Source organism: Triturus cristatus, chromosome 12 (assembly GCF_964204655.1).
Source record: "Triturus cristatus chromosome 12, aTriCri1.1, whole genome shotgun sequence".
Taxonomy (NCBI): domain Eukaryota; kingdom Metazoa; phylum Chordata; class Amphibia; order Caudata; family Salamandridae; genus Triturus; species Triturus cristatus.
In genome coordinates this window covers 724,422,752-724,446,892 of record NC_140595.1, presented here as the reverse complement: position 1 = coordinate 724,446,892, position 24,141 = coordinate 724,422,752, and the positions used below count along the sequence as shown (strand labels likewise).

General features: G+C 40.5%; 8 non-coding genes across 8 annotated transcripts; all 8 read right to left on the bottom strand.

Moving 5' to 3' along the window:
* Positions 1-1,324: 1,324 nt before the first annotated feature.
* Positions 1,325-1,396, bottom strand: TRNAH-GUG (transfer RNA histidin (anticodon GUG)). The gene has a single exon. It is a non-coding gene; the product is annotated as a tRNA-His (tRNA).
* A 1,281-nt stretch (positions 1,397-2,677) lies between these two features.
* Positions 2,678-2,759, bottom strand: TRNAS-AGA (transfer RNA serine (anticodon AGA)). The gene has a single exon. It is a non-coding gene; the product is annotated as a tRNA-Ser (tRNA).
* Positions 2,760-6,700: 3,941 nt separating this feature from the next.
* On the bottom strand, positions 6,701-6,782 carry TRNAS-AGA (transfer RNA serine (anticodon AGA)). The gene has a single exon. It is a non-coding gene; the product is annotated as a tRNA-Ser (tRNA).
* Positions 6,783-10,723: 3,941 nt separating this feature from the next.
* On the bottom strand, positions 10,724-10,805 carry TRNAS-AGA (transfer RNA serine (anticodon AGA)). The gene has a single exon. It is a non-coding gene; the product is annotated as a tRNA-Ser (tRNA).
* Positions 10,806-14,747: 3,942 nt separating this feature from the next.
* Positions 14,748-14,829, bottom strand: TRNAS-AGA (transfer RNA serine (anticodon AGA)). Its single transcript has one exon. It is a non-coding gene; the product is annotated as a tRNA-Ser (tRNA).
* Positions 14,830-17,417: 2,588 nt separating this feature from the next.
* Positions 17,418-17,489, bottom strand: TRNAH-GUG (transfer RNA histidin (anticodon GUG)). The gene has a single exon. It is a non-coding gene; the product is annotated as a tRNA-His (tRNA).
* A 1,281-nt stretch (positions 17,490-18,770) lies between these two features.
* Positions 18,771-18,852, bottom strand: TRNAS-AGA (transfer RNA serine (anticodon AGA)). Its single transcript has one exon. It is a non-coding gene; the product is annotated as a tRNA-Ser (tRNA).
* Positions 18,853-22,792: 3,940 nt separating this feature from the next.
* Positions 22,793-22,874, bottom strand: TRNAS-AGA (transfer RNA serine (anticodon AGA)). Its single transcript has one exon. It is a non-coding gene; the product is annotated as a tRNA-Ser (tRNA).
* Positions 22,875-24,141: the final 1,267 nt, after the last annotated feature.

Sequence of the window (24,141 nt, the reverse complement as noted above, 5' to 3'; positions counted from 1 at the left end):
TGTAAGCAGTTGAGAAACTGCGTTTAAGTTATACAGGCGATTTTTAAGGAATATTTACATGTTTGCAAAATCGACACTTAGAAGAAATTTCACAGAAAAACAGTCAATGGTTTCCTATGGAAGAAAATTCAAGTTACGGGTAAAGTACGTTCTCGTTACTTTTGTAATCCAGTGCTGGGCTCCTAGGCTCAGTACTGGGACATCTATCTAAAACAGGTAAACAATTACGTTTTCACAGTTGGTACGATTTTTAAAGAATATTTGTAAGTTTCAAAAATCGACACTTAGAAAATTTTCAGCAAAAAGCAGGCAATGATATCCCATGGAAGGAAATTCGAGTTACTGGTAAGTACGGTCAAAATTACTTTTCAGGGTCAGTACCGAGCTCCAAGATGCAGCACTGAGGTCTATCCTGATAACAGGTGAGTAAATCAGAATTCGTTGTTCGGCTGATTTTAGATGAATATTTTAAAGTTCCAAAACTCCACACCACTTAGAAGAATTTCCAAGTGAAACCACTCAATGTTAGCCTATGGAACAAAAGTGAGTTATCGGCTTTTAGGTAAGTACTCGACTGGCAGAGTTATGGTTCTGGGCATAGACTCAGGGGTCTCCCAGGGGAGTCCCAGCCTACTTGCCAAGCCTTAAACTCCCCTTTTATTACATATAATTTACACCTAAGGTAGGCCCTAGGTAGTCCTAGGTGCATGATGCTATGTAAGTAAAAAATAAGATATGTACTTTGGTGGTTCGCGTGTCCTGTAAGTACCAAACAGTCTATTTCATTTTTCACTACTGTGAGGTCTACCCCTCTCATAGGTTAGCTCTGTGTATTCCCCTATACTTTTAATTTGGTAATTCCATATCGGAGAGGAGTAGCTTTATTTATTTATTGAAAATCCTACTTACTGGTGAGGTTGGATTTAACTTTACTATTTTAGAAATGCCACTTTTAGAGAGTGAACATTTCTCTGCACTTACTGCTCTATTTGCCTGAAACCTGGCCCCAATACACGTCTGGATTGGGCTGGGTGACAGCAAAATTTGTGCCTTCCCTCTAGAGAGCCACAACACAGGTCACTCAACTGCACCTGGGGGGTGAGCTCCGCTCCCCCTCCACCCCCAATAGGTTCAAGAACGATAATTTATGTAAGTAAATACATTATAGCTACAGCTTATAATCATGCAAGTTTAAATCATTTGTTGTTAGATGGTTTAAATATTTGAAAGGATCTGTTTTTAATAGACATTTTACAAAAACCACTGGTACATTTGCTAATTCTGTAAAATTAACACCCAACTGCCGTGACATTGCCAACCACAATGCCGTGACTCGGATTCGAACCGAGGTTGCTGCGGCCACAACGCAGAGTACTAACCACTATACGATCACGGCGAGCTACTTGGGCTCAACGACATACAATGACATGGAGAATTTATAATTCGGAACACTCAGGGATGTTCCTGTGATAGGCTGGATGTATTCATTGCTTCCTCATTCCTCATTCAGAGGCTGCGTCTCCTCAGTGGTTGATAGGCTGAAACCGTTTCCTGGCCGCCTGCTTGTGAAATGCCAGGAGTCAAAGATCACACATTACACTTGCGGACCTGTGATGGGACACCAATGCAGAGAAACCCACCTGGCACAGGCCTTCTATTCTGTCTATTAGACCTGCATCTTCCCTGCACCTTTCAAGCCATTTGTATGTGAAGCAAGAAAGAGTTAGAGAGTGATCCATCTACACTTTTATAGGGAGGATGTCGCCGTGAGCTCCTCCCAGCTAATCACACGAACAGCAGAAAAGCAAGATAAATACACAGTTGAGGGGTGGGCTGCATGGTTATGTTTTTGAGTAAATATTGAAACTGACCTCAGTGGCTCATTAGCAGAGCTGCGGCTAATGACTGGTGCCAAATCATGATGAAGCAAGCACCATGGCTCGTAGGGGACCCACAACACGCTTTTCTTAGCTCACTGAATTAAAGTATAAACTTCCGCCGTGTGTGAGTGGTAAAGGCTTGTTAATATGGTTCCTTTTCCAATTCAAGTCTGACAACAAGAGGCAGGAACCACGTGGCTTCGGAAGCTCAGGAAAGTAGCCACCAACCACAGAGAAAGAGAGAACTGGCAGTATGAGAGGTGGAGAAAACAGAAGCGGGAGCAAGGAGCTCAAATGAGATTGATGGCGTTTAAATAGAGCGCGTAAAGGAACAGTTACACAGCTAAGAAATGGGAAAGACAGACTAGGGAAAAAAACACAGAAAGAGCCTGTAGATGAAATTCTCTTCCTGGGACAGCAGGTTAAGAGAAATTACACATGGGGAGGTTAAGCATGTAACACGGGGGAGAATAAAAAAGAAAATGCAGTTTTATGAAGTGTGTTTGCCAATCCAGCCAGCAATTTTGTTCTATTTCTCTCTTTGCGTCTTTTATTGGTAAAGTAACTTTCAAGTGCATGCGCAGGTATGAATGAGAGAGCAACCGTATAACAATTTGAAGCGTTTACACCAGTGCTAAAGTAGGAATGAGGTGTAGCAAAGACATGAAAGAGGTAGCGATAACAAATATGTGGAGAGGCAATAGTGACACAAAAATAAGCCACCTATTTATAAAACTGAAATGGAAGAAATACTAAAGGTTAACTTCCGAAATTGTAGCCGATAATAAAAAGATTCTCGTTGTTGGCAGGATTCGAACCTGCGCGGGGATACCCCAATGGATTTCTAGTCCATCGCCTTAACCACTCGGCCACAACAACTTGCTGTAAGCTGCCTACAAATATTTTGTTTAAAAGTTTTGAAGTTTTCCCACATCAAAGTACTGATATTCTGCAATGCGCTTTTTAAAAACAATGTTTTTTTCATCATGCACGTTCTGTCCTAAAAATAAAAATTGCATGAGTATATCTCTGGATCTGTAAAAGGATACGCTTGCATTCAAACTCTTTTGTGGCACTCAAGTTTTTTGGACCCTGTTGCACTCTGTTTTTGTGCTGCTTTTAGTCTACGACCCATATTACAGAAGTCAACCATCTCTGATTATTTGGGACTCCTTTGTAAGTGCCTTATCTGTAATCCTTGAAAAGCTCTATAATAAAGGGGTCTGTCAAAGATTGCTTGAATGGAAGATAAAAGAAGGCCCACTTGTCTCACCAAATGCAGTAGAGAAACCTGATGTTTTACTCATGTTATCCTTAGTTCAGTTTTTGTTAGACCTGGCATCCTTAAGGTGGCCTACCAGCAACCTTTTTGCTTTTCACCTCACGTTTTGCTGTATCTTTATGTTGGCCGTAGGACTCTAATCACTTTATCACTACTGTGAGAAAGTGGCTCTGTATATACTGTTCCCAAATAGGTACAGTGTGCACAGAGTCCCCAGTCCCCAGAGGTTTGGCAGAGGCTAAAGTTAGATATAACCTTACTCTCTAAAGTGGTAGCTTGCCGAGCAGTAAGGCAGTATCAGAGTACAGTGTAAAACATTTGTTGTACACACTCAGTCAGCAAATGGTCTCACACACTCAAGAACTGAACTCTAGGCCATTGGTTTGCATACAAAAGATATTGTTGTTTTATTTTAGAACCAACAATAGGTATCAAAATATACTTTCTCAGAATGAGATGCTTTAGTTAAATACTTTGCAATAGGCAATTGACTTTTGCAGGTCATAGTTACAGTTTATTGCAATAGGCAACACAATTTGAATCACAATAATACATTGAGCTCAATGGGAATTTTAAGTTATATGCAATTAATTACTTTCAGGATTACTTTTCTAAATCCAGGACTGGATCCTAGATTCAGTCCTGGGACAGTTCTTGGAAACAAGTGAGTAAATTCGTTTTAGTTACTGTTGTGATTTTTAAGCAATATTTTGCTATTTTAAAAGTTGACACTTAGAAACTTTTGCTGATCAAATTACCAATGTTATCCTATGGAAGGAAATTCACTTAGCAGGTAAGTGGGGTTATGGTTACGTTTTCTAGGTCAGTGTTGGATCCTAGATCCAGCACTACTGTACCACCTGTAAGCAGTTGAGAAACTGCGTTTAAGTTATACAGGCCATTTTTAAGGAATATTTACATGTTTGCAAAATCGACACTTAGAAGAAATTTCACAGAAAAACAGTCAATGGTTTCCTATGGAAGAAAATTCAAGTTACGGGTAAAGTACGTTCTCGTTACTTTTGTAATCCAGTGCTGGGCTCCTAGGCTCAGTACTGGGACATCTATCTAAAACAGGTAAACAATTACGTTTTCACAGTTGGTACGATTTTTAAAGAATATTTGTAAGTTTCAAAAATCGACACTTAGAAAATTTTCAGCAAAAAGCAGGCAATGATATCCCATGGAAGGAAATTCGAGTTACTGGTAAGTACGGTTAAAATTACTTTTCAGGGTCAGTACCGAGCTCCAAGATGCAGCACTGAGGTCTCTCCTGATAACAGGTGAGTAAATCAGAATTCGTTGTTCGGCTGATTTTAGATGAATATTTTAAAGTTCCAAAACTCCACACCACTTAGAAGAATTTCCAAGTGAAACCACTCAATGTTAGCCTATGGAAGAAAAGTGAGTTATCGGCTTTTAGGTAAGTACTCGACTGGCAGAGTTATGGTTCTGGGCATAGACTCAGGGGTGTCCCAGGGGAGTCCCAGCCTACTTGCCAAGCCTTAAACTCCCCTTTTATTACATCTAATTTACACCTAAGGTAGGCCCTAGGTAGTCCTAGGTGCATGATGCTATGTAAGTAAAAAATAAGATATGTACTTTGGTGGTTCGCGTGTCCTGTAAGTACCAAACAGTCTATTTCATTTTTCACTACTGTGAGGTCTACCCCTCTCATAGGTTAGCTCTGTGTATTCCCCTATACATTTAATTTGGTAATTCCATATCGGAGAGGAGTAGCTTTATTTATTTATTGAAAATCCTACTTACTGGTGAGGTTGGATTTAACTTTACTATTTTACAAATGCCACTTTTAGAGAGTGAACATTTCTCTGCACTTACTGCTCTATTTGCCTGAAACCTGGCCCCAATACACGTCTGGATTGGGCTGGGTGACAGCAAAATTTGTGCCTTCCCTCTAGAGAGCCACAACACAGGTCACTCAACTGCACCTGGGGGGTGAGCTCCGCTCCCCCTCCACCCACAATAGGTTCAAGAACGATAATTTATGTAAGTAAATACATTATACCTACAGCTTATAATCATGCGAGTTTAAATCATTTGTTGTTAGATGGTTTAAATATTTGAAAGGATCTGTTTTTAATAGACATTTTACAAAAACCACTGGTACATTTGCTAATTCTGTAAAATTAACACCCAACTGCCGTGAAATTGCCAACCACAATGCCGTGACTCGGATTCGAACCGAGGTTGCTGCGGCCACAACGCAGAGTACTAACCACTAAACGATCACGGCGAGCTACTTGGGCTCGACGACATACAGTGACATGGAGAATTTATAATTCGGAACACTCAGGGCTGTTCCTGTGATAGGCTGGATGTATTCATTGCTTCCTCATTCCTCATTCAGAGGCTGCGTCTCCTCAGTGGTTGATAGGCTGAAACCGTTTCCTGGCCGCCTGCTTGTGAAATGCCAGGAGTCAAAGATCACACATTACACTTGCGGACCTGTGATGGGGCACCAATGCAGAGAAACCCACCTGGCACAGACCTTCTATTCTGTCTATTAGACCTGCATCTTCCCTGCACCTTTCAAGCCATTTGTATGTAAAGCAAGAAAGAGTTAGAGAGTGATCCATCTACACTTTTATAGGGAGGATGTCGCCGTGAGCTCCTCCCAGCTAATCACACGAACAGCAGAAAAGCAAGATAAATACACAGTTGAGGGGTGGGCTGCATGGTTATGTTTTTGAGTAAATATTGAAACTGACCTCAGTGGCTCATTAGCAGAGCTGCGGCTAATGACTGGTGCCAAATCATGATGAAGCAAGCACCATGGCTCGTAGGGGACCCACAACACGCTTTTCTTAGCTCACTGAATTAAAGTATAAACTTCCGCCGTGTGTGAGTGGTAAAGGCTTGTTAATATGGTTCCTTTTCCAATTCAAGTCTGACAACAAGAGGCAGGAACCACGTGGCTTCGGAAGCTCAGGAAAGTAGCCACCAACCACAGAGAAAGAGAGAACTGGCAGTATGAGAGGTGGAGAAAACAGAAGCGGGAGCAAGGAGCTCAAATGAGATTGATGGCGTTTAAATAGAGCGCGTAAAGGAACAGTTACACAGCTAAGAAATGGGAAAGACAGACTAGGGAAAAAAACACAGAAAGAGCCTGTAGATGAAATTCTCTTCCTGGGACAGCAGGTTAAGAGAAATTACACATGGGGAGGTTAAGCATGTAACACGGGGGAGAATAAAAAAGAAAATGCAGTTTTATGAAGTTTGTTTGCCAATCCAGCCAGCACTTTTGTTCTATTTCTCTCTTTGCGTCTTTTATTGGTAAAGTAACTTTCAAGTGCATGCGCAGGTATGAATGAGAGAGCAACCGTATAATAATTTGAAGCGTTTACACCAGTGCTAAAGTAGGAATGAGGTGTAGCAAAGACATGAAAGAGGTAGCGATAACAAATATGTGGAGAGGCAATAGTGACACAAAAATAAGCCACCTATTTATAAAACTGAAATGGAAGAAATACTAAAGGTTAACTTCTGAAATTGTAGCCGATAATAAAAAGATTCTTGTTGTGGACAGGATTCGAACCTGCGCGGGGATACCCCAATGGATTTCTAGTCCATCACCTTAACCACTCGGCCACAACAACTTGCTGTAGGCTGCCTACAAATATTTTGTTTGAAAGTTTTGAAGTTTTCCCACATCAAAGTACTGATATTCTGCAATGCGCTTTTTAAAAACAATGATTTTTTCATCATGCACGTTCTGTCCTAAAAACAAAAATTGCATGAGTATATCTCTGGATCTGTAAAAGGATACGCTTGCATTCAAACTCTCTTGTGGCACTCAAGTTTTTTGGACCCTGTTGCACTCTGTTTTTGCGCTGCTTTTAGTCTACGACCCATATTACAGAAGTCAACCATCTCTGAGTATTTGGGACTCCTTTGTAAGTGCCTTATCTTTAATCCTTGAAAAGCTCTATAATAAAGGGGTCTGTCAAAGATTGCTTGAATGGAAGATAAAAGAAGGCCCACTTGTCTCACCAAATGCAGTAGAGAAACCTGATGTTTTACTCATGTTATCCTTAGTTCAGTTTTTGTTAGACCTGGCATCCTTAAGGTGGCCTACCAGCAACCTTTTTGCTTTTCACCTCACGTTTTGCTGTATCTTTATGTTGGCCTTAGGACTCTAATCACTTTATCACTACTGTGAGAAAGTGGCTCTGTATATACTGTTCCCAAATAGGTACAGTGTGCACAGAGTCCCCAGTCCCCAGAGGTTTGGCAGAGGCTAAAGTTAGATATAACCTTACTCTCTAAAGTGGTAGCTTGCCGAGCAGTAACGCAGTATCAGAGTACAGTGTAAAACATTTGTTGTACACACTCAGTCAGCAAATGGTCTCACACACTCAAGAACTGAACTCTAGGCCATTGGTTTGCATACAAAAGATATTGTTGTTTTATTTTAGAACCAACAATAGGTATCAAAATATACTTTCTCAGAATGAGATGCTTTAGTTAAATACTTTGCAATAGGCAATTGACTTTTGCAGGTCATAGTTACAGTTTATTGCAATAGGCAACGCAATTTGAATCACAATAATACATTGAGCTCAATGGGAATTTTAAGTTATATGCAATTAATTACTTTCAGGATTACTTTTCTAAATCCAGGACTGGATCCTAGATTCAGTCCTGGGACAGTTCTTGGAAACAAGTGAGTAAATTCGTTTTAGTTACTGTTGTGATTTTTAAGCAATATTTTGCTATTTTAAAAGTTGACACTTCGAAACTTTTGCTGATCAAATTACCAATGTTATCCTATGGAAGGAAATTCACTTAGCAGGTAAGTGGGGTTATGGTTACGTTTTCTAGGTCAGTGTTGGATCCTAGATCCAGCACTACTGTACCACCTGTAAGCAGTTGAGAAACTGCGTTTAAGTTATACAGGCGATTTTTAAGGAATATTTACATGTTTGCAAAATCGACACTTAGAAGAAATTTCACAGAAAAACAGTCAATGGTTTCCTATGGAAGAAAATTCAAGTTACGGGTAAAGTACGTTCTCGTTACTTTTGTAATCCAGTGCTGGGCTCCTAGGCTCAGTACTGGGACATCTATCTAAAACAGGTAAACAATTACGTTTTCACAGTTGGTACGATTTTTAAAGAATATTTGTAAGTTTCAAAAATCGACACTTAGAAAATTTTCAGCAAAAAGCAGGCAATGATATCCCATGGAAGGAAATTCGAGTTACTGGTAAGTACGGTTAAAATTACTTTTCAGGGTCAGTACCGAGCTCCAAGATGCAGCACTGAGGTCTCTCCTGATAACAGGTGAGTAAATCAGAATTCGTTGTTCGGCTGATTTTAGATGAATATTTTAAAGTTCCAAAACTCCACACAACTTAGAAGAATTTCCAAGTGAAACCACTCAATGTTAGCCTATGGAAGAAAAGTGAGTTATCGGCTTTTAGGTAAGTACTCGACTGGCAGAGTTATGGTTCTGGGCATAGACTCAGGGGTCTCCCAGGGGAGTCCCAGCCTACTTGCCAAGCCTTAAACTCCCCTTTTATTACATATAATTTACACCTAAGGTAGGCCCTAGGTAGTCCTAGTTGCATGATGCTATGTAAGTAAAAAATAAGATATGTACTTTGGTGGTTCGCGTGTCCTGTAAGTACCAAACAGTCTATTTCATTTTTCACTACTGTGAGGTCTACCCCTCTCATAGGTTAGCTCTGTGTATTCCCCTATACTTTTAATTTGGTAATTCCATATCGGAGAGGAGTAGCTTTATTTATTTATTGAAAATCCTACTTACTGGTGAGGTTGGATTTAACTTTACTATTTTAGAAATGCCACTTTTAGAGAGTGAACATGTCTCTGCACTTACTGCTCTATTTGCCTGAAACCTGGCCCCAATACACGTCTGGATTGGGCTGGGTGACAGCAAAATTTGTGCCTTCCCTCTAGAGAGCCACAACACAGGTCACTCAACTGCACCTGGGGGGTGAGCTCCGCTCCCCCTCCACCCCCAATAGGTTCAAGAACGATAATTTATGTAAGTAAATACATTATAGCTACAGCTTATAATCATGCAAGTTTAAATCATTTGTTGTTAGATGGTTTAAATATTTGAAAGGATCTGTTTTTAATAGACATTTTACAAAAACCACTGGTACATTTGCTAATTCTGTAAAATTAACACCCAACTGCCGTGACATTGCCAACCACAATGCCGTGACTAGGATTGGAACCGAGGTTGCTGCGGCCACAACGCAGAGTACTAACCACTATACGATCACGGCGAGCTACTTGGGCTCAACGACATACAATGACATGGAGAATTTATAATTCGGAACACTCAGGGCTGTTCCTGTGATAGGCTGGATGTATTCATTGCTTCCTCATTCCTCATTCAGAGGCTGCATCTCCTCAGTGGTTGATAGGCTGAAACCGTGTCCTGGCCGCCTGCTTGTGAAATGCCAGGAGTCAAAGATCACACATTACACTTGCGGACCTGTGATGGGACACCAATGCAGAGAAACCCACCTGGCACAGGCCTTCTATTCTGTCTATTAGACCTGCATCTTCCCTGCACCTTTCAAGCCATTTGTATGTGAAGCAAGAAAGAGTTAGAGAGTGATCCATCTACACTTTTATAGGGAGGATGTCGCCGTGAGCTCCTCCCAGCTAATCACACGAACAGCAGAAAAGCAAGATAAATACACTGTTGAGGGGTGGGCTGCATGGTTATGTTTTTGAGTAAATATTGAAACTGACCTCAGTGGCTCATTAGCAGAGCTGCGGCTAATGACTGGTGCCAAATCATGATGAAGCAAGCACCATGGCTCGTAGGGGACCCACAACACGCTTTTCTTAGCTCACTGAATTAAAGTATAAACTTCCGCCGTGTGTGAGTGGTAAAGGCTTGTTAATATGGTTCCTTTTCCAATTCAAGTCTGACAACAAGAGGTAGGAACCACGTGGCTTCGGAAGCTCAGGAAAGTAGCCACCAACCACAGAGAAAGAGAGAACTGGCAGTATGAGAGGTGGAGAAAACAGAAGCGGGAGCAAGGAGCTCAAATGAGATTGATGGCGTTTAAATAGAGCGCGTAAAGGAACAGTTACACAGCTAAGAAATGGGAAAGACAGACTAGGGAAAAAAACACAGAAAGAGCCTGTAGATGAAATTCTCTTCCTGGGACAGCAGGTTAAGAGAAATTACACATGGGGAGGTTAAGCATGTAACACGGGGGAGAATAAAAAAGAAAATGCAGTTTTATGAAGTGTGTTTGCCAATCCAGCCAGCACTTTTGTTCTATTTCTCTCTTTGCGTCTTTTATTGGTAAAGTAACTTTCAAGTGCATGCGCAGGTATGAATGAGAGAGCAACCGTATAACAATTTGAAGCGTTTACACCAGTGCTAAAGTAGGAATGAGGTGTAGCAAAGACATGAAAGAGGTAGCGATAACAAATATGTGGAGAGGCAATAGTGACACAAAAATAAGCCACCTATTTATAAAACTGAAATGGAAGAAATACTAAAGGTTAACTTCTGAAATTGTAGCCGATAATAAAAAGATTGTCGTTGTTGGCAGGATTCGAACCTGCGCGGGGATACCCCAATGGATTTCTAGTCCATTGCCTTAACCACTCGGCCACAACAACTTGCTGTAAGCTGCCTACAAATATTTTGTTTGAAAGTTTTGAAGTTTTCCCACATCAAAGTACTGATATTCTGCAATGCGCTTTTTAAAAACAATGTTTTTTTCATCATGCACGTTCTGTCCTAAAAATAAAAATTGCATGAGTATATCTCTGGATCTGTAAAAGGATACGCTTGCATTCAAACTCTCTTGTGGCACTCAAGTTTTTTGGACCCTGTTGCACTCTGTTTTTGTGCTGCTTTTAGTCTACGACCCATATTACAGAAGTCAACCATCTCTGATTATTTGGGACTCCTTTGTAAGTGCCTTATCTTTAATCCTTGAAAAGCTCTATAATAAAGGGGTCTGTCAAAGATTGCTTGAATGGAAGATAAAAGAAGGCCCACTTGTCTCACCAAATGCAGTAGAGAAACCTGATGTTTTACTCATGTTATCCTTAGTTCAGTTTTTGTTAGACCTGGCATCCTTAAGGTGGCCTACCAGCAACCTTTTTGCTTTTCACCTCACGTTTTGCTGTATCTTTATGTTGGCCGTAGGACTCTAATCACTTTATCACTACTGTGAGAAAGTGGCTCTGTATATACTGTTCCCAAATAGGTACAGTGTGCACAGAGTCCCCAGTCCCCAGAGGTTTGGCAGAGGCTAAAGTTAGATATAACCTTACTCTCTAAAGTGGTAGCTTGCCGAGCAGTAAGGCAGTATCAGAGTACAGTGTAAAACATTTGTTGTACACACTCAGTCAGCAAATGGTCTCACACACTCAAGAACTGAACTCTAGGCCATTGGTTTGCATACAAAAGATATTGTTGTTTTATTTTAGAACCAACAATAGGTATCAAAATATACTTTCTCAGAATGAGATGCTTTAGTTAAATACTTTGCAATAGGCAATTGACTTTTGCAGGTCATAGTTACAGTTTATTGCAATAGGCAACACAATTTGAATCACAATAATACATTGAGCTCAATGGGAATTTTAAGTTATATGCAATTAATTACTTTCAGGATTACTTTTCTAAATCCAGGACTGGATCCTAGATTCAGTCCTGGGACAGTTCTTGGAAACAAGTGAGTAAATTCGTTTTAGTTACTGTTGTGATTTTTAAGCAATATTTTGCTATTTTAAAAGTTGACACTTAGAAACTTTTGCTGATCAAATTACCAATGTTATCCTATGGAAGGAAATTCACTTAGCAGGTAAGTGGGGTTATGGTTACTTTTTCTAGGTCAGTGTTGGATCCTAGATCCAGCACTACTGTACCACCTGTAAGCAGTTGAGAAACTGCGTTTAAGTTATACAGGCGATTTTTAAGGAATATTTACATGTTTGCAAAATCGACACTTAGAAGAAATTTCACAGAAAAACAGTCAATGGTTTCCTATGGAAGAAAATTCAAGTTACGGGTAAAGTACGTTCTCGTTACTTTTGTAATCCAGTGCTGGGCTCCTAGGCTCAGTACTGGGACATCTATCTAAAACAGGTAAACAATTACGTTTTCACAGTTGGTACGATTTTTAAAGAATATTTGTAAGTTTCAAAAATCGACACTTAGAAAATTTTCAGCAAAAAGCAGGCAATGATATCCCATGGAAGGAAATTTGAGTTACTGGTAAGTACGGTTAAAATTACTTTTCAGGGTCAGTACTGAGCTCCAAGATGCAGCACTGAGGTCTCTCCTGATAACAGGTGAGTAAATCAGAATTCGTTGTTCGGCTGATTTTAGATGAATATTTTAAAGTTCCAAAACTCCACACCACTTAGAAGAATTTCCAAGTGAAACCACTCAATGTTAGCCTATGGAAGAAAAGTGAGTTATCGGCTTTTAGGTAAGTACTCGACTGGCAGAGTTATGGTTCTGGGCATAGACTCAGGGGTCTCCCAGGGGAGTCCCAGCCTACTTGCCAAGCCTTAAACTCCCTTTTTATTACATATAATTTACACCTAAGGTAGGCCCTAGGTAGTCCTAGGTGCATGATGCTATGTAAGTAAAAAAATAAGATATGTACTTTGGTGGTTCGCGTGTCCTGTAAGTACCAAACAGTCTATTTCATTTTTCACTACTGTGAGGTCTACCCCTCTCATAGGTTAGCTCTGTGTATTCCCCTATACTTTTTATTTGGTAATTCCATATCGGAGAGGAGTAGCTTTATTTATTTATTGAAAATCCTACTTACTGGTGAGGTTGGATTTAACTTTACTATTTTAGAAATGCCACTTTTAGAGAGTGAACATGTCTCTGCACTTACTGCTCTATTTGCCTGAAACCTGGCCCCAATACACGTCTGGATTGGGCTGGGTGACAGCAAAATTTGTGCCTTCCCTCTAGAGAGCCACAACACAGGTCACTCAACTGCACCTGGGGGGTGAGCTCCGCTCCCCCTCCACCCCCAATAGGTTCAAGAACGATAATTTATGTAAGTAAATACATTATAGCTACAGCTTATAATCATGCAAGTTTAAATCAGTTGTTGTTAGATGGTTTAAATATTTGAAAGGATCTGTTTTTAATAGACATTTTACAAAAACCACTGGTACATTTGCTAATTCTGTAAAATTAACACCCAACTGCCGTGACAATGCCAACCACAATGCCGTGACTCGGATTCGAACCGAGGTTGCTGCGGCCACAAAGCAGAGTACTAACCACTATACGATCACGGCGAGCTACTTGGGCTCAACGACATACAATGACATGGAGAATTTATAATTCGGAACACTCAGGGCTGTTCCTGTGATAGGCTGGATGTATTCATTGCTTCCTCATTCCTCATTCAGAGGCTGCGTCTCCTCAGTGGTTGATAGGCTGAAACCGTTTCCTGGCCGCCTGCTTGTGAAATGCCAGGAGTCAAAGATCACACATTACACTTGCGGACCTGTGATGGGACACCAATGCAGAGAAACCCACCTGGCACAGGCCTTCTATTCTGTCTATTAGACCTGCATCTTCCCTGCACCTTTCAAGCCATTTGTATGTGAAGCAAGAAAGAGTTAGAGAGTGATCCATCTACACTTTTATAGGGAGGATGTCGCCGTGAGCTCCTCCCAGCTAATCACACGAACAGCAGAAAAGCAAGATAAATACACAGTTGAGGGGTGGGCTGCATGGTTATGTTTTTGAGTAAATATTGAAACTGACCTCAGTGGCTCATTAGCAGAGCTGCGGCTAATGACTGGTGCCAAATCATGATGAAGCAAGCACCATGGCTCGTAGGGGACCCACAACACGCTTTTCTTAGCTCACTGAATTAAAGTATAAACTTCCGCCGTGTGTGAGTGGTAAAGGCTTGTTAATATGGTTCCTTTTCCAATTCAAGTCTGACAACAAGAGGCAGGAACCACGTGGCTTCGGAAGCTCAGGAAAGTAGCCACCAACCACAGAGAAAGAGAGAACTGGCAGTATGAGAGGTGGAGAAAACAGAAGCGGGAGCAAGGAGCTCAAATGAGATTGATGGCGTTTAAATAGAGCGCGTAAAGGAACAGTTACACAGCTAAGAAATGGGAAAGACAGACTAGGGAAAAAAACACAGAAAGAGCCTGTAGATGAAATTCTCTTCCTGGGACAGCAGGTTAAGAGAAATTACACATGGGGAGGTTAAGCATGTAACACGGGGGAGAATAAAAAAGAAAATGCAGTTTTATGAAGTGTGTTTGCCAATCCAGCCAGCACTTTTGTTCTATTTCTCTCTTTGCGTCTTTTATTGGTAAAGTAACTTTCAAGTGCATGCGCAGGTATGAATGAGAGAGCAACCGTATAATAATTTGAAGCGTTTACACCAGTGCTAAAGTAGGAATGAGGTGTAGCAAAGACATGAAAGAGGTAGCGATAACAAATATGTGGAGAGGCAATAGTGACACAAAAATAAGCCACCTATTTATAAAACTGAAATGGAAGAAATACTAAAGGTTAACTTCTGAAATTGTAGCCGGTAATAAAAAGATTCTCGTTGTTGGCAGGATTCGAACCTGCGCGGGGATACCCCAATGGATTTCTAGTCCATCGCCTTAACCACTCGGCCACAACAACTTGCTGTAAGCTGCCTACAAATATTTTGTTTGAAAGTTTTGAAGTTTTCCCACATCAAAGTACTGATATTCTGCAATGCGCTTTTTAAAAACAATGTTTTTTTCATCATGCACGTTCTGTCCTAAAAATAAAAATTGCATGAGTATATCTCTGGATCTGTAAAAGGATACGCTTGCATTCAAACTCTCTTGTGGCACTCAAGTTTTTTGGACCCTGTTGCTCTCTGTTTTTGTGCTGCTTTTAGTCTACGACCCATATTACAGAAGTCAACCATCTCTGATTATTTGGGACTCCTTTGTAAGTGCCTTATCTGTAATCCTTGAAAAGCTCTATAATAAAGGGGTCTGTCAAAGATTGCTTGAATGGAAGATAAAAGAAGGCCCACTTGTCTCACCAAATGCAGTAGAGAAACCTGATGTTTTACTCATGTTATCCTTAGTTCAGTTTTTGTTAGACCTGGCATCCTTAAGGTGGCCTACCAGCAACCTTTTTGCTTTTCACCTCACGTTTTGCTGTATCTTTATGTTGGCCGTAGGACTCTAATCACTTTATCACTACTGTGAGAAAGTGGCTCTGTATATACTGTTCCCAAATAGGTACAGTGTGCACAGAGTCCCCAGTCCCCAGAGGTTTGGCAGAGGCTAAAGTTAGATATAACCTTACTCTCTAAAGTGGTAGCTTGCCGAGCAGTAAGGCAGTATCAGAGTACAGTGTAAAACATTTGTTGTACACACTCAGTCAGCAAATGGTCTCGCACACTCAAGAACTGAACTCTAGGCCATTGGTTTGCATACAAAAGATATTGTTGTTTTATTTTAGAACCAACAATAGGTATCAAAATATACTTTCTCAGAATGAGATGCTTTAGTTAAATACTTTGCAATAGGCAATTGACTTTTGCAGGTCATAGTTACAGTTTATTGCAATAGGCAACACAATTTGAATCACAATAATACATTGAGCTCAATGGGAATTTTAAGTTATATGCAATTAATTACTTTCAGGATTAGTTTTCTAAATCCAGGACTGGATCCTAGATTCAGTCCTGGGACAGTTCTTGGAAACAAGTGAGTAAATTCGTTTTAGTTACTGTTGTGATTTTTAAGCAATATTTTGCTATTTTAAAAGTTGACACTTCGAAACTTTTGCTGATCAAATTACCAATGTTATCCTATGGAAGGAAATTCACTTAGCAGGTAAGTGGGGTTATGGTTACGTTTTCTAGGTCAGTGTTGGATCCTAGATCCAGCACTACTGTACCACCTGTAAGCAGTTGAGAAACTGCGTTTAAGTTATACAGGCGATTTTTAAGGAATATTTACATGTTTGCAAAATCGACACTTAGAAGAAATTTCACAGAAAAACAGTCAATGGTTTCCTATGGAAGAAAATTCAAGTTACGGGTAAAGTACGTTCTCGTTACTTTTGTAATCCAGTGCTGGGCTCCTAGGCTCAGTACTGGGACATCTATCTAAAACAGGTAAACAATTACGTTTTCACAGTTGGTACGATTTTTAAAGAATATTTGTAAGTTTCAAAAATCGACACTTAGAAAATTTTCAGCAAAAAGCAGGCAATGATATCCCATGGAAGGAAATTCGAGTTACTGGTAAGTACGGTCAAAATTACTTTTCAGGGTCAGTACCGAGCTCCAAGATGCAGCACTGAGGTCTATCCTGATAACAGGTGAGTAAATCAGAATTCGTTGTTCGGCTGATTTTAGATGAATATTTTAAAGTTCCAAAACTCCACACCACTTAGAAGAATTTCCAAGTGAAACCACTCAATGTTAGCCTATGGAACAAAAGTGAGTTATCGGCTTTTAGGTAAGTACTCGACTGGCAGAGTTATGGTTCTGGGCATAGACTCAGGGGTCTCCCAGGGGAGTCCCAGCCTACTTGCCAAGCCTTAAACTCCCCTTTTATTACATATAATTTACACCTAAGGTAGGCCCTAGGTAGTCCTAGGTGCATGATGCTATGTAAGTAAAAAATAAGATATGTACTTTGGTGGTTCGCGTGTCCTGTAAGTACCAAACAGTCTATTTCATTTTTCACTACTGTGAGGTCTACCCCTCTCATAGGTTAGCTCTGTGTATTCCCCTATACTTTTAATTTGGTAATTCCATATCGGAGAGGAGTAGCTTTATTTATTTATTGAAAATCCTACTTACTGGTGAGGTTGGATTTAACTTTACTATTTTAGAAATGCCACTTTTAGAGAGTGAACATTTCTCTGCACTTACTGCTCTATTTGCCTGAAACCTGGCCCCAATACACGTCTGGATTGGGCTGGGTGACAGCAAAATTTGTGCCTTCCCTCTAGAGAGCCACAACACAGGTCACTCAACTGCACCTGGGGGGTGAGCTCCGCTCCCCCTCCACCCCCAATAGGTTCAAGAACGATAATTTATGTAAGTAAATACATTATAGCTACAGCTTATAATCATGCAAGTTTAAATCATTTGTTGTTAGATGGTTTAAATATTTGAAAGGATCTGTTTTTAATAGACATTTTACAAAAACCACTGGTACATTTGCTAATTCTGTAAAATTAACACCCAACTGCCGTGACATTGCCAACCACAATGCCGTGACTCGGATTCGAACCGAGGTTGCTGCGGCCACAACGCAGAGTACTAACCACTATACGATCACGGCGAGCTACTTGGGCTCAACGACATACAATGACATGGAGAATTTATAATTCGGAACACTCAGGGATGTTCCTGTGATAGGCTGGATGTATTCATTGCTTCCTCATTCCTCATTCAGAGGCTGCGTCTCCTCAGTGGTTGATAGGCTGAAACCGTTTCCTGGCCGCCTGCTTGTGAAATGCCAGGAGTCAAAGATCACACATTACACTTGCGGACCTGTGATGGGACACCAATGCAGAGAAACCCACCTGGCACAGGCCTTCTATTCTGTCTATTAGACCTGCATCTTCCCTGCACCTTTCAAGCCATTTGTATGTGAAGCAAGAAAGAGTTAGAGAGTGATCCATCTACACTTTTATAGGGAGGATGTCGCCGTGAGCTCCTCCCAGCTAATCACACGAACAGCAGAAAAGCAAGATAAATACACAGTTGAGGGGTGGGCTGCATGGTTATGTTTTTGAGTAAATATTGAAACTGACCTCAGTGGCTCATTAGCAGAGCTGCGGCTAATGACTGGTGCCAAATCATGATGAAGCAAGCACCATGGCTCGTAGGGGACCCACAACACGCTTTTCTTAGCTCACTGAATTAAAGTATAAACTTCCGCCCTGTGTGAGTGGTAAAGGCTTGTTAATATGGTTCCTTTTCCAATTCAAGTCTGACAACAAGAGGCAGGAACCACGTGGCTTCGGAAGCTCAGGAAAGTAGCCACCAACCACAGAGAAAGAGAGAACTGGCAGTATGAGAGGTGGAGAAAACAGAAGCGGGAGCAAGGAGCTCAAATGAGATTGATGGCGTTTAAATAGAGCGCGTAAAGGAACAGTTACACAGCTAAGAAATGGGAAAGACAGACTAGGGAAAAAAACACAGAAAGAGCCTGTAGATGAAATTCTCTTCCTGGGACAGCAGGTTAAGAGAAATTACACATGGGGAGGTTAAGCATGTAACACGGGGGAGAATAAAAAAGAAAATGCAGTTTTATGAAGTGTGTTTGCCAATCCAGCCAGCAATTTTGTTCTATTTCTCTCTTTGCGTCTTTTATTGGTAAAGTAACTTTCAAGTGCATGCGCAGGTATGAATGAGAGAGCAACCGTATAACAATTTGAAGCGTTTACACCAGTGCTAAAGTAGGAATGAGGTGTAGCAAAGACATGAAAGAGGTAGCGATAACAAATATGTGGAGAGGCAATAGTGACACAAAAATAAGCCACCTATTTATAAAACTGAAATGGAAGAAATACTAAAGGTTAACTTCCGAAATTGTAGCCGATAATAAAAAGATTCTCGTTGTTGGCAGGATTCGAACCTGCGCGGGGATACCCCAATGGATTTCTAGTCCATCGCCTTAACCACTCGGCCACAACAACTTGCTGTAAGCTGCCTACAAATATTTTGTTTAAAAGTTTTGAAGTTTTCCCACATCAAAGTACTGATATTCTGCAATGCGCTTTTTAAAAACAATGTTTTTTTCATCATGCACGTTCTGTCCTAAAAATAAAAATTGCATGAGTATATCTCTGGATCTGTAAAAGGATACGCTTGCATTCAAACTCTCTTGTGGCACTCAAGTTTTTTGGACCCTGTTGCACTCTGTTTTTGTGCTGCTTTTAGTCTACGACCCATATTACAGAAGTCAACCATCTCTGATTATTTGGGACTCCTTTGTAAGTGCCTTATCTGTAATCCTTGAAAAGCTCTATAATAAAGGGGTCTGTCAAAGATTGCTTGAATGGAAGATAAAAGAAGGCCCACTTGTCTCACCAAATGCAGTAGAGAAACCTGATGTTTTACTCATGTTATCCTTAGTTCAGTTTTTGTTAGACCTGGCATCCTTAAGGTGGCCTACCAGCAACCTTTTTGCTTTTCACCTCACGTTTTGCTGTATCTTTATGTTGGCCGTAGGACTCTAATCACTTTATCACTACTGTGAGAAAGTGGCTCTGTATATACTGTTCCCAAATAGGTACAGTGTGCACAGAGTCCCCAGTCCCCAGAGGTTTGGCAGAGGCTAAAGTTAGATATAACCTTACTCTCTAAAGTGGTAGCTTGCCGAGCAGTAAGGCAGTATCAGAGTACAGTGTAAAACATTTGTTGTACACACTCAGTCAGCAAATGGTCTCACACACTCAAGAACTGAACTCTAGGCCATTGGTTTGCATACAAAAGATATTGTTGTTTTATTTTAGAACCAACAATAGGTATCAAAATATACTTTCTCAGAATGAGATGCTTTAGTTAAATACTTTGCAATAGGCAATTGACTTTTGCAGGTCATAGTTACAGTTTATTGCAATAGGCAACACAATTTGAATCACAATAATACATTGAGCTCAATGGGAATTTTAAGTTATATGCAATTAATTACTTTCAGGATTACTTTTCTAAATCCAGGACTGGATCCTAGATTCAGTCCTGGGACAGTTCTTGGAAACAAGTGAGTAAATTCGTTTTAGTTACTGTTGTGATTTTTAAGCAATATTTTGCTATTTTAAAAGTTGACACTTAGAAACTTTTGCTGATCAAATTACCAATGTTATCCTATGGAAGGAAATTCACTTAGCAGGTAAGTGGGGTTATGGTTACGTTTTCTAGGTCAGTGTTGGATCCTAGATCCAGCACTACTGTACCACCTGTAAGCAGTTGAGAAACTGCGTTTAAGTTATACAGGCCATTTTTAAGGAATATTTACATGTTTGCAAAATCGACACTTAGAAGAAATTTCACAGAAAAACAGTCAATGGTTTCCTATGGAAGAAAATTCAAGTTACGGGTAAAGTACGTTCTCGTTACTTTTGTAATCCAGTGCTGGGCTCCTAGGCTCAGTACTGGGACATCTATCTAAAACAGGTAAACAATTACGTTTTCACAGTTGGTACGATTTTTAAAGAATATTTGTAAGTTTCAAAAATCGACACTTAGAAAATTTTCAGCAAAAAGCAGGCAATGATATCCCATGGAAGGAAATTCGAGTTACTGGTAAGTACGGTTAAAATTACTTTTCAGGGTCAGTACCGAGCTCCAAGATGCAGCACTGAGGTCTCTCCTGATAACAGGTGAGTAAATCAGAATTCGTTGTTCGGCTGATTTTAGATGAATATTTTAAAGTTCCAAAACTCCACACCACTTAGAAGAATTTCCAAGTGAAACCACTCAATGTTAGCCTATGGAAGAAAAGTGAGTTATCGGCTTTTAGGTAAGTACTCGACTGCAGAGTTATGGTTCTGGGCATAGACTCAGGGGTGTCCCAGGGGAGTCCCAGCCTACTTGCCAAGCCTTAAACTCCCTTTTATTACATCTAATTTACACCTAAGGTAGGCCCTAGGTAGTTCCTAGGTGCATGATGCTATGTAAGTAAAAAATAAGATATGTACTTTGGTGGTTCGCGTGTCCTGTAAGTACCAAACAGTCTATTTCATTTTTCACTACTGTGAGGTCTACCCCTCTCATAGGTTAGCTCTGTGTATTCCCCTATACATTTAATTTGGTAATTCCATATCGGAGAGGAGTAGCTTTATTTATTTATTGAAAATCCTACTTACTGGTGAGGTTGGATTTAACTTTACTATTTTACAAATGCCACTTTTAGAGAGTGAACATTTCTCTGCACTTACTGCTCTATTTGCCTGAAACCTGGCCCCAATACACGTCTGGATTGGGCTGGGTGACAGCAAAATTTGTGCCTTCCCTCTAGAGAGCCACAACACAGGTCACTCAACTGCACCTGGGGGGTGAGCTCCGCTCCCCCTCCACCCACAATAGGTTCAAGAACGATAATTTATGTAAGTAAATACATTATACCTACAGCTTATAATCATGCGAGTTTAAATCATTTGTTGTTAGATGGTTTAAATATTTGAAAGGATCTGTTTTTAATAGACATTTTACAAAAACCACTGGTACATTTGCTAATTCTGTAAAATTAACACCCAACTGCCGTGAAATTGCCAACCACAATGCCGTGACTCGGATTCGAACCGAGGTTGCTGCGGCCACAACGCAGAGTACTAACCACTAAACGATCACGGCGAGCTACTTGGGCTCGACGACATACAGTGACATGGAGAATTTATAATTCGGAACACTCAGGGCTGTTCCTGTGATAGGCTGGATGTATTCATTGCTTCCTCATTCCTCATTCAGAGGCTGCGTCTCCTCAGTGGTTGATAGGCTGAAACCGTTTCCTGGCCGCCTGCTTGTGAAATGCCAGGAGTCAAAGATCACACATTACACTTGCGGACCTGTGATGGGGCACCAATGCAGAGAAACCCACCTGGCACAGACCTTCTATTCTGTCTATTAGACCTGCATCTTCCCTGCACCTTTCAAGCCATTTGTATGTAAAGCAAGAAAGAGTTAGAGAGTGATCCATCTACACTTTTATAGGGAGGATGTCGCCGTGAGCTCCTCCCAGCTAATCACACGAACAGCAGAAAAGCAAGATAAATACACAGTTGAGGGGTGGGCTGCATGGTTATGTTTTTGAGTAAATATTGAAACTGACCTCAGTGGCTCATTAGCAGAGCTGCGGCTAATGACTGGTGCCAAATCATGATGAAGCAAGCACCATGGCTCGTAGGGGACCCACAACACGCTTTTCTTAGCTCACTGAATTAAAGTATAAACTTCCGCCGTGTGTGAGTGGTAAAGGCTTGTTAATATGGTTCCTTTTCCAATTCAAGTCTGACAACAAGAGGCAGGAACCACGTGGCTTCGGAAGCTCAGGAAAGTAGCCACCAACCACAGAGAAAGAGAGAACTGGCAGTATGAGAGGTGGAGAAAACAGAAGCGGGAGCAAGGAGCTCAAATGAGATTGATGGCGTTTAAATAGAGCGCGTAAAGGAACAGTTACACAGCTAAGAAATGGGAAAGACAGACTAGGGAAAAAAACACAGAAAGAGCCTGTAGATGAAATTCTCTTCCTGGGACAGCAGGTTAAGAGAAATTACACATGGGGAGGTTAAGCATGTAACACGGGGGAGAATAAAAAAGAAAATGCAGTTTTATGAAGTTTGTTTGCCAATCCAGCCAGCACTTTTGTTCTATTTCTCTCTTTGCGTCTTTTATTGGTAAAGTAACTTTCAAGTGCATGCGCAGGTATGAATGAGAGAGCAACCGTATAATAATTTGAAGCGTTTACACCAGTGCTAAAGTAGGAATGAGGTGTAGCAAAGACATGAAAGAGGTAGCGATAACAAATATGTGGAGAGGCAATAGTGACACAAAAATAAGCCACCTATTTATAAAACTGAAATGGAAGAAATACTAAAGGTTAACTTCTGAAATTGTAGCCGATAATAAAAAGATTCTTGTTGTGGACAGGATTCGAACCTGCGCGGGGATACCCCAATGGATTTCTAGTCCATCACCTTAACCACTCGGCCACAACAACTTGCTGTAGGCTGCCTACAAATATTTTGTTTGAAAGTTTTGAAGTTTTCCCACATCAAAGTACTGATATTCTGCAATGCGCTTTTTAAAAACAATGATTTTTTCATCATGCACGTTCTGTCCTAAAAACAAAAATTGCATGAGTATATCTCTGGATCTGTAAAAGGATACGCTTGCATTCAAACTCTCTTGTGGCACTCAAGTTTTTTGGACCCTGTTGCACTCTGTTTTTGCGCTGCTTTTAGTCTACGACCCATATTACAGAAGTCAACCATCTCTGAGTATTTGGGACTCCTTTGTAAGTGCCTTATCTTTAATCCTTGAAAAGCTCTATAATAAAGGGGTCTGTCAAAGATTGCTTGAATGGAAGATAAAAGAAGGCCCACTTGTCTCACCAAATGCAGTAGAGAAACCTGATGTTTTACTCATGTTATCCTTAGTTCAGTTTTTGTTAGACCTGGCATCCTTAAGGTGGCCTACCAGCAACCTTTTTGCTTTTCACCTCACGTTTTGCTGTATCTTTATGTTGGCCTTAGGACTCTAATCACTTTATCACTACTGTGAGAAAGTGGCTCTGTATATACTGTTCCCAAATAGGTACAGTGTGCACAGAGTCCCCAGTCCCCAGAGGTTTGGCAGAGGCTAAAGTTAGATATAACCTTACTCTCTAAAGTGGTAGCTTGCCGAGCAGTAACGCAGTATCAGAGTACAGTGTAAAACATTTGTTGTACACACTCAGTCAGCAAATGGTCTCACACACTCAAGAACTGAACTCTAGGCCATTGGTTTGCATACAAAAGATATTGTTGTTTTATTTTAGAACCAACAATAGGTATCAAAATATACTTTCTCAGAATGAGATGCTTTAGTTAAATACTTTGCAATAGGCAATTGACTTTTGCAGGTCATAGTTACAGTTTATTGCAATAGGCAACGCAATTTGAATCACAATAATACATTGAGCTCAATGGGAATTTTAAGTTATATGCAATTAATTACTTTCAGGATTACTTTTCTAAATCCAGGACTGGATCCTAGATTCAGTCCTGGGACAGTTCTTGGAAACAAGTGAGTAAATTCGTTTTAGTTACTGTTGTGATTTTTAAGCAATATTTTGCTATTTTAAAAGTTGACACTTCGAAACTTTTGCTGATCAAATTACCAATGTTATCCTATGGAAGGAAATTCACTTAGCAGGTAAGTGGGGTTATGGTTACGTTTTCTAGGTCAGTGTTGGATCCTAGATCCAGCACTACTGTACCACCTGT